Source organism: Aythya marila, assembly GCF_965140915.1.
Source record: "Aythya marila genome assembly, chromosome: 20".
NCBI lineage: Eukaryota > Metazoa > Chordata > Aves > Anseriformes > Anatidae > Aythya > Aythya marila.
This window is the reverse complement of record NC_139061.1, coordinates 7,660,788-7,669,989: the sequence shown is the minus strand read 5'-3', so window position 1 is coordinate 7,669,989 and position 9,202 is coordinate 7,660,788.

Genomic DNA, 9,202 nt, shown 5'->3' with positions numbered 1-9,202 from the left:
GGGTTCAGAGAGCGGCGAACGCGGAGCCGGCCCCGGCCCCCGGCGAGGGTTGGGGATTGCCACAGAGCGTTGGGACACCGCCGGGAGGGGGGTGGGGGATTGCCACACCGAGAAAAGTCCCCCCCGTGCCGGCCCACGAAAGCAAAGCGGCTGTTTCATAAAATCCTGACGGCCGCCCGTGGCCCCACGTAACGTTTCCTGGCGTAACGAGATGGCAAAACGCCGTGGGTCAGCTCGAGCTGGCCGCTAGCCACGGGGCTAGCGTGGCCAGGGTTAGCTCCACGGGGTCTGGGAAGAATTAAAAACCTGCTGCAGGCACTAAAAAAGGAGGTTCTGCAGCAGGCGATCTTAAAACCAGCAGTGAATGTGGAAATAAGTTATAATTCAATAGCTACTTACCTGTTGGTCACACCTTTCGTGCGTTATATTGTGTTCACCATCCAAAGCCGAGCGGATCAGAGGCTGAGCATCACAGAGGTTTTTGTGGCATCCAGCAGTGCTAAATAATCCAGGACAGAAACTGGAAAATATCCCAGACAGGCATCCCCCCTTCCTGTAGCAAACAGAAAGTAAAGGAAACTGCTGTTGCTTTTCAGAACAAACTTTGAATTAAAAACCTGTGCAAGGGAAAGCTTTCTGGGGATCCAAACCTAAGCAGAGCAAAAACACATGGGAAAAATGATTTATAAATGCTTTTTGTGGACCTGGAGTAAACAGAAACACTCCCAAGGATTAGAAATGCTTTGGATCAGGCTGATTTGAGGGCAGGCTGCTGGTGTGTACTGAGTGAAGCCATTTTCTCCAGGGTGGGCAGCTCAGCAGCAGAATGCTTCAGGACGACTGGGATGCTCAAGGAAAGCCACGTCGGTGGCACATTTGATTTGATAGAAACATACAGCAAGGTTCCCTTCGCTTCCCTTTGGTAAAAGGATCTGCCTTTGGGGGTGTCGCTGCCCCTTGCCCCCCCACCTGAACACTTCACACCCTGCAAGCTGCCCGCAGGGCAGGGACCACCTCGCACCGCAGCACCCAGGGCAGCACACGCTGCGCTGCCTCCAGCCCCGGTGCCTGCCTGGTGCTGCACGGGGAGGCAGCGGCGGAGCCCCGGGGCTGCTGCTCCTGCCTTCTCAGCCCTGCCTGGATCCTCGACTTGCCTGCACTGGTTTGGTTTATTTATTATTTTGGGATGAGCGGAGCTCCCCTCGCGCAGAGCCTGTTAGGATCGTGCAAGTGAAGGTAAACAATGATGGAAAGGCACTTTTTACCCCAAAGCAACAGATTTACATCAGGGTTTTTACCCATTGTTTTCCTAGGTCTATAACATGTGCCAACAGAAGCCTTTTGCTGCTTTATGGCACTTCGGCGAGAAGTGAATGAACTTTGCAGAGGATACGTTTCATTAGGGAAGAATCTGCTGTTGTGATCATGGAAGTAGTTTTTACAGGCTGAGCCCGTGGAAATTTTGGTTTATCAAGTCAGACACGAGCAGAGAAATAATCTGTTTCAGCTTTTGATGAATAGCTCATTCTGGACAAGGTCTGTCTCCGAGACAGGCAGTAAGGCACAGCGAACTCTATGGATTTTGCATTATGCTGAGATTCATGGCTCTGCAAAGCACAGGCACCTCTGCCAAGGTCCGGTGGTTTATTTTGGCATTAACTGAAGCAGCTGAACTCATTCCGAATCCAACTTAGCTGCCAGTGTAGGCAAGGAGCAGTGTGCTCGCTCTGCTCTACCATGCGTGGTTAAAACCTGCCGGCAGTTAGAGCAGGACGAGCCCAGTCCCAGGTCCCAGCCAGAGATACGGAGCCTCCGGACCCTGCCCTCTGGCTGTGTTCTTTGAGCCCTGCTTTAAATTGTGTGCCATTAAACATCACCTGGATGTGCCGGCCTTGTAAAGCAATCATCGGGGCAGGCATTGTGAAACTCTGCAGTCCCCGTGGCTCTGCGGATGCTGAGTCCCGAGGTGACAACGTGCATGGCTGTATTCTGCCGGCTGTAAACCAGCAAGGACGTCATGTGCTCAGCAAGGTAAATATAGCCCAAAGCAGCTCATGGAATCCATTCAAGAAGTGGAGCACAATAATAACACGGCAACAGGTCACCGGCGCGCTGTTTGGTGCGAAGATGTCACATACGGTGACAAATGAGTCATCATTACTATTATTTTCCGGGTTTTTATGTTACGCTAGGGATTTGCCGCTCAGCACTCTTGGAGGAAACAACACCAGCCCCGACCAGCTTCTTTCAAGTGTAAGGACTCATCTGGCTCCTTTGTTCGGAGGGAAACAGATTTAAACAGCTCCCACGTGGTGGACAGCGATACGGTGGGGGGCAGGATCGGCACCCTGGCGCGGCCGTAGCCCGCAGCTCTGCTTTGGCAGAAGCCCTCCAACCTCGTACGTGCTGTTCCTCTGTCGCTGCAGTCCCTGGGGGAACAGAGCTGCCGCTTTGGAGGCAGTGCGCTTCCTGCAGCCCTCTGTGATCTTTTGTGTGAGGCCTCTCTGCCTCTGCGCAGGCTCAGGCTTCTCTGGGACTTCCCCGGCCAGCTCTGCCTTGACACCTTTGGTTGTCTTGGCCCAGCCACAAAGCAGCAGTGAGAGACACCTCCTACCCCCAGCACACACCAAGCCAGGCCCAGCCAGCCCTCGGGGCCAGGCTGCAGCTGCCACGAGATGCTCCTGAGCCACTAAGGGCCGAGATGCTCTCACTGGTCCTGCAGCCAGTTCTCTATTCCTGCAGACCTTGGCACCTTCAGCACCATTCTCCAAACATGTCTCTCCCCAGCAGGCCCTTCCCTTTCTAACCTCTTCTCACTGCTTGTCTCCTCGGCGAGGGCTGTCAGCTGCAGGAAGGACGAGCGATGGCAGGGCTTTGCAGGGCGGGTGTGAGGAGCTGGCCCAAGAATTCATTCCTGTGCATCTGTGGCTGCCTCTGCCAGGGCAGCAGACCTCAGCCCCAACGCGCTAAATAGGAGCCACTGGCCTGGCAGAACTAGCACAGCCTGGGGAACTGAATCCCCATTACTGCTCAAGTTTTCACTAGCACATCTGAGCTGTTTTGCAGGACAAGACAGAGCTTGTCCTGAACCTGACTCCACGAAAGGGTTCCCAAGACACAACACAACCTGCAAACCATGCAGCAGGTACAAAAGCCCTCTTCAAAGTGGTGCTTGCGATGACGGTCTGAAATGCACGGTGTCTGCACAAGCCAGGCGAAGGGAGCCAATTTGGTATGCAGGCAGGTGAAAGAAGTACCCAGCGCTGCTGGAATATTCATGGTCTGCATCCCATGCTGAGCATTAGCATGTCAAAGATTGCAGGCAGCTCTGCAATCTGTGGAGGTGAGTGGTGCAAGGCAGGGTTTGTGGCTGCATTGCTGGAGGCGTTTTTCTGGAAGAGCCGGGGAAAGGAAAGCAGAGAGTGAAATTCCAGAGAAAACTGCTTCCGTACTGAAGACTTCACCAAATCCAAAAAATGCCTGGAAAACAAAACAGAAAAATTATGGTAAGGTCGTAAACTGCAGATCAACAAACTTGGATTTTCCTAGTCCTGGGGTCACTGCCAGACAAGAAATGTTTAGCATGGTGCCTAAACCAGCTGCAAGAACTCATCTTGTAACAATGCAGGTGTGTGAATTCTTTATGCGTTGTGGGTTGTATCTTACACCTTTCATTAGAAAATAAAAAACCACCGCAGGACTGAAAAAAAAAACAAAACAAACAAACAAACTATAAACAGCAGCGAAATTAAAAAGGATTTTGGCTGAATGGAGGGCAAGGCAATGAGGATAGCAGTTTAAAGAAATTTTTCATGCATCTCTCATTTTACTTACTAACCACCCTCTATGATGAAAAGCCAAGTACCTCTTCCAGCAGGATCTTTACAGGAAAGCTGCAGCTGCAGCCAGACTGCACGAAGCCACGCGGGGCTCAGCCCTGTCCGGGTCTGGTGAGCGCAGGGGCCGGCTGGTGGAGCAGGTAGAGCCGATTTCCCCAGAGAAATCAATAGGAAGTGGCGGTGTGTTTCCAGGCCAACACCAGGAGTGGAAAGCCCGGGGTGAAGCCAGACAGGGCAGCGACACCGCTTGCAAGCCAAACACCCTGCGATTGCTTCATTCACAGCTAGAGCGGCTTCCTGGGCAGAACCTTCACAACTTCATGCCCCTAAGAAAACAGGCTTGCTAAACGTCTGCTCCACAAGTGTGACTCAGAAGTTCACTCCCCATCAACGCTTCTCAGCAGCAATAAGGAGAAGTGATTCTGTGCCCTGCCAGATCCTGACAGGGCAGAGAAACGCGCTGTTACGCAAAAATGGGATGCTTTGAGTTCCAAATCATAGTATCGTTAAGAGCAAGGAGACTTGAACTGGTTGCAATGCAACTGTTCTGAATGCAGACGTTTCTCTGTACAAGATGGAGCCAAGAAATGTAAGTATCTGTTATTACTGCTATTACGATGATCTCCAGCTTTCAGAGGACAGCTATAGCACACAGAGAAGGCCATGGTATCCTAGGTCCCAGCTGGAGCTTGGGGCATCTTTGCCCCCTAATTCCTAGCCTCATTTTGCAAGCAGACCCACGCAGGCCACTAAGGGGTTAAAGGGCAGCTGAGCTCCTCCAAAAGCTGCAGAATACACCCCAAAAAAAACAGGTCAGGCGCTGCAGAGGAAGGTGTCAGCCTTCCTGCCCCACTGTCTCCACACTCAGCTTCCGCCAAGCACTGCATTTGCACTCCAAGGCTGTTTGAACCCAAGTGTCATTATTACAGCCCCAGTTGAACTTCTCCATCACAAAGAAAAGCAAATGTTCCGGAACCTGCCTGCTGCCCAGCCCAGGAAGGTGACACATCGAACACCAGCTTCTTTCAGAGACCAGCACCCAGAAACCTCACTGCCTATCGGCTCGATCCAGTTTTGTCCATTCTCTGTAAGTACTGGCAGCAGTGCTGTGTAAACCTGCTGCTGACCATCTTTAAAGCCCAAGGATTTACTGGGTGGGGTTTCCATCCTTGCCACTTTTTCAGACCCTCCCTAGTTTAGCTGCCAGGACCCTTAATCCCAGATGAAGGGGAGAACCTGGACCACACCGACTGGTGGCGTGTAATTTATTACTGATGTTATGAGTCCCTTTGCAAGCTTCAGGCTGAACTCTTCCTGCCCAGAATGGCTCTCCAGGGCCTTGGCAGCACAACTGCTCTCAAGGGCCGAGCTCCGCTATGATAGCGCTGTGCTATTCAGGCATGTCGGGTTGTGTGAGCCAAATCCCAGTAGCTGCCTTACAAATAAGCAACAGATTATGCTCATGACTTTCACTGTCATGCCCTCTGGGGCAGGAGGGCATATGCTGAAGTCTGGATTTCTGTGGGTTCCTGCAAAGAGCAGGGCTGGGCAGCAGTGTCCCTACAGAGCCTCCTCTCTGGGGGATGATTTCTGCCGGGTCCTGCTACCTGCAGGTCATGCTAGCAATTGTCACATTGCAATTGTGGTGGAATTACCGTAGGTTCTGCTGTGCTGGGCTGTTTGCTGTGGTTTCCATTTTGGCAAGGAAAACAACAGGCATTTTATGTACAACTGAAACACCGATTTGCTTGAAATAGACTGAAATACACATACCTGAGAAGGCCAAGCAGAGCGATGTGTGCTGCTGGTCGTCTGGCTCCCCAGGAGGCTGACCCCGCCGGGAGCATGGTCGGTGTGTCCCGCAGGACCACCAACCCCAGCAGTTGTTGCCTTCTGTGATTAGAGTGCAGGAGCAGCTTACGCTCAGAGAGAAAGGATGAGCTGTCTGAGAAGATAAAAACTACAGCACACCAAGGTGGAGCAAGGGTAGTGGCAAAATGGAGCTTTGCACTGAGGGTGTACAGCTGTCTGTGCAGAGCAGGGTAGGAAAGGCACTTGCTCCCATTTTAATTCTCTAATCTTGTTACTTTCTCTTTAACCTGCTTAAACTCACGATGTGTGGGTAAGGATGAAACCTCGGTCATTGCTATGTACTTAAGAAGGGACGGAAGTTCATATTCTAGAAATGTGAATAATGTTTACCCACATTGGCATTTTATAGCTTTCGTTTCCCTCCTGCTGTGCTCAATAAAAAGCGCTGCTTGTCCCCACCGTCTGACTGCCAGCATTTCTGGGTGACATTTACTTCAGGGTCCTGCCACCCACACTTTGTGCCGGTCGTTTTTCAGCACCAAATAATGCAAAGCTGTACCTAGGAGACTGGAGCCACCTGGTTCCAACCCTTGAAGCCCACCAACGCCCCACATGGAAGACTTCTCATGCTATTTGCATTGCTTATGTTTCTCTCACCTATTTATGGCTCGGATCTCTCAAGCACATGGATAACCAGGACAACTTCTCAGCTAGTGCTCACCTGCTCTGCCTTCCTGCTCAAGCATCTCTACTTCTATTGCAGCCTAAAAAGAGGGCAGATACCGAGTAATTATTCTATATCCACACCAAGAAGATGCAGTGGGACACTTAACCTGACTCTAGGAGCTGGTCACTATAGGGGCCAGGAAGGAACTGCTTCCTGTGTACTGCAGCTCACTTCTCATTTCCTTTCTCCCCAGCTACACGCTCCTTACAAAGCCAAAGAGAGAGCATGGCTGTTCTGAACTGTAGCACTGCTGAAACTCCTGCTTTTCCAGAAACATTTCTGGTGACAGGCTCTGGACAGCAAGGTGTCTCTGAAGATTTTGAGGCCCATCGTCTCAGGGAAACAGAATGGCTACTCAAAGAAAACAGGCAGGATGGTTCAGGAGCTGTACCAGAACCACAGGCTAAGGTCCTGTCCATTTAGCCAGCAGGAGCCTGGGAATCTTGGGTAAAATTCACATTATTAATGTCTAAGAGAGACATGAAAGGACTGGCTCAGAGGTGGGGGAGACTGAAAAATATGCCAATAAGCTTTTCCTGAAACCAAGAGTTTCCTTTTCATCACATTTCATGGCACCACAAATGGGTTCACAAAGGTTCAGACCCTGTTTGTGAGTAGCACACCTGCCTCAGTTCCCATGGGAGGTCTCTGAGCAGTTGGGGAATGCAAACCAAGGCTCCCAGTGCCCATGACAGGCTTTAGACTTTAAACTGAGTGCGCTATCTTCAGCTTCAGATATAGATCAGATCACAGCATTTCGCTTTCATCTGCCTCTGCCAGGGGCTGCAGCTGGATACAAACCTCAGTCTGCTGGAAGCCAGGCTTGGAGCAGGTCTGTGTGTTCGCAGGGAGGTGCAGGTTCATGGCACCGTGGTGACACAAACAAACCCAGACTGCTCCATCTCACAGATGAACACACACCAGTCAGGAAGGGAATTTTTCCTTCCACCCCAGTCCCAGCTCTCTAAGCTCTAGGAGACACTTGGCAGCGAAACCAAACTTAGCAGCAGAGCAGTCCTAAATCTTGTCAGCTCACCCCATCTACAACCAGCCACAAACAATCCTGGGAAAACATTGGCCTGAACTCTCGTTTTCAGTCTCTTGCTGAACCACTTGCAAACATAGCAGCACGGATTACTCACTGACCTTCTCCACACAGAATCCGCCTTTTTCCAACAAATAAATCAAAGCAACTGGAGAACGTTGTGAAAGGAGCTGAGGCAGCAGAGCATCTAACAGCTTACTTCAGTGACAGAAGCACCAAGTCTGGCAGTAAAGACAGCAGGGCTTCAGCATCAATTGCTCCTACACAGGATCTATTTGCTGAAAGATAACAAGGGATTTGCAGACATTAATGTCTGCAAATAATACGTAGCTGAATATAGTAAATTCTGACAAAAATAAGAACTGTCTTACATCCTCATCTTACGTCTTCTCCAGCTGAAGATCCTGGACTGTTGATTTTTGCTGGATTCCCAGTCTATGCTTACCTGGCAAAGGCACTGGCACCAGTTGAGTTGACCTGCTGAAGTCAAGTGGCAGGGTGTTGTCTCCATTTTAACATAAATATTACTTGTGTGTGGTTTTTTGGTTTAAGCTTTGAGACACAATCTGTAATTGCACGATTTTGTGTTTTGTAGCATTTCCAGTTCAAGTAGGTAATATGGCAATGGATTTTTAAAAAGCCAAAAAATAGAGGTAGCTTGCTTGATCCCTTGCTTAAAAACAAAGCAAACATGAGCTAAAGTGGCTGCAGTAATATATACTTGCTACCCATTGGTATCTCCAAACTGTACAAAGAATGGATTAACTCTGACAAGAAGTTATCAGGAGGTTTTTATCTCTTTATAGACAGAGAATTGAATTGAGGCTCATTACGTGGTTGCATTTTTTGCTCACTGGTGTGTAATGCAGGATTTCTGCCTTTCCACATCCCAGGACTTAAATCCATGCCCATCAAAAAATTATTGGCTAATAGACACGAAGGATAATATCCCACCAGCACATTTAACTGTTTGACTTACGAAACAAGCAAGCAAACAAAAAAATGACCCTAAACCCCTCGCTTATTGCAGTTACTGTAACATGCAGACAGAAATTGCTAACTTTACTTAAGATGGAAACGGGGAAGTCAGCCACACAAAGCTTTGAATCACTGGTCACCCAGCCCATGAATGCGAATGTTCAGAATCCTGCTCTTTACGCATTAAGCACACTACGAGTCTGCATTCCTGGTGATGTGGAGATTTCCAGAGAGCAAGACGGGGCTGGTTCTGAGAACTCCTTTGCAAAAGATGACTGAGGTGTGAAGATTGGGTCTGGTGCCTTCTAAGTGAGCTACGGCAAGTCTTCAAAATCAAGTGTAGTGGCAGCTTGAAAAAAACTAGGAACTCTAGCTTGCCATTTCATGTGGTCATACTGCGTCCCGGAGGTAAAGCTGTCCAAAGTAAAACAAATCAAAACAACATTGCATTCCCTGTGACATTGCCACAAGGATGGACCAGGCCAGTATTAAAAATTCAGGGCTGAAACATGATATTTAGGTGGGGAAAGGCAAAGTAGTTTGAATTATGTAAATGGGAACTTCCCATAAGGTTTCATCTACACAGCTGGGCACAAATGTACCTGAGAGGCTAGAAGAGATTTAAATGCCCAACCGTATATTTTATTTTCTCATTTTATTTGCTAATTCAACAATTTCCTTTTCCTAATACTGTCACCACCATCATGAGATAAAAAGCAGCTTCTGTGAGAAGTATGCTGGAATTGGAATGTACTGGACATAGCTTTATCTGTTTCCCAAGTGAATTACATATATTCTGAG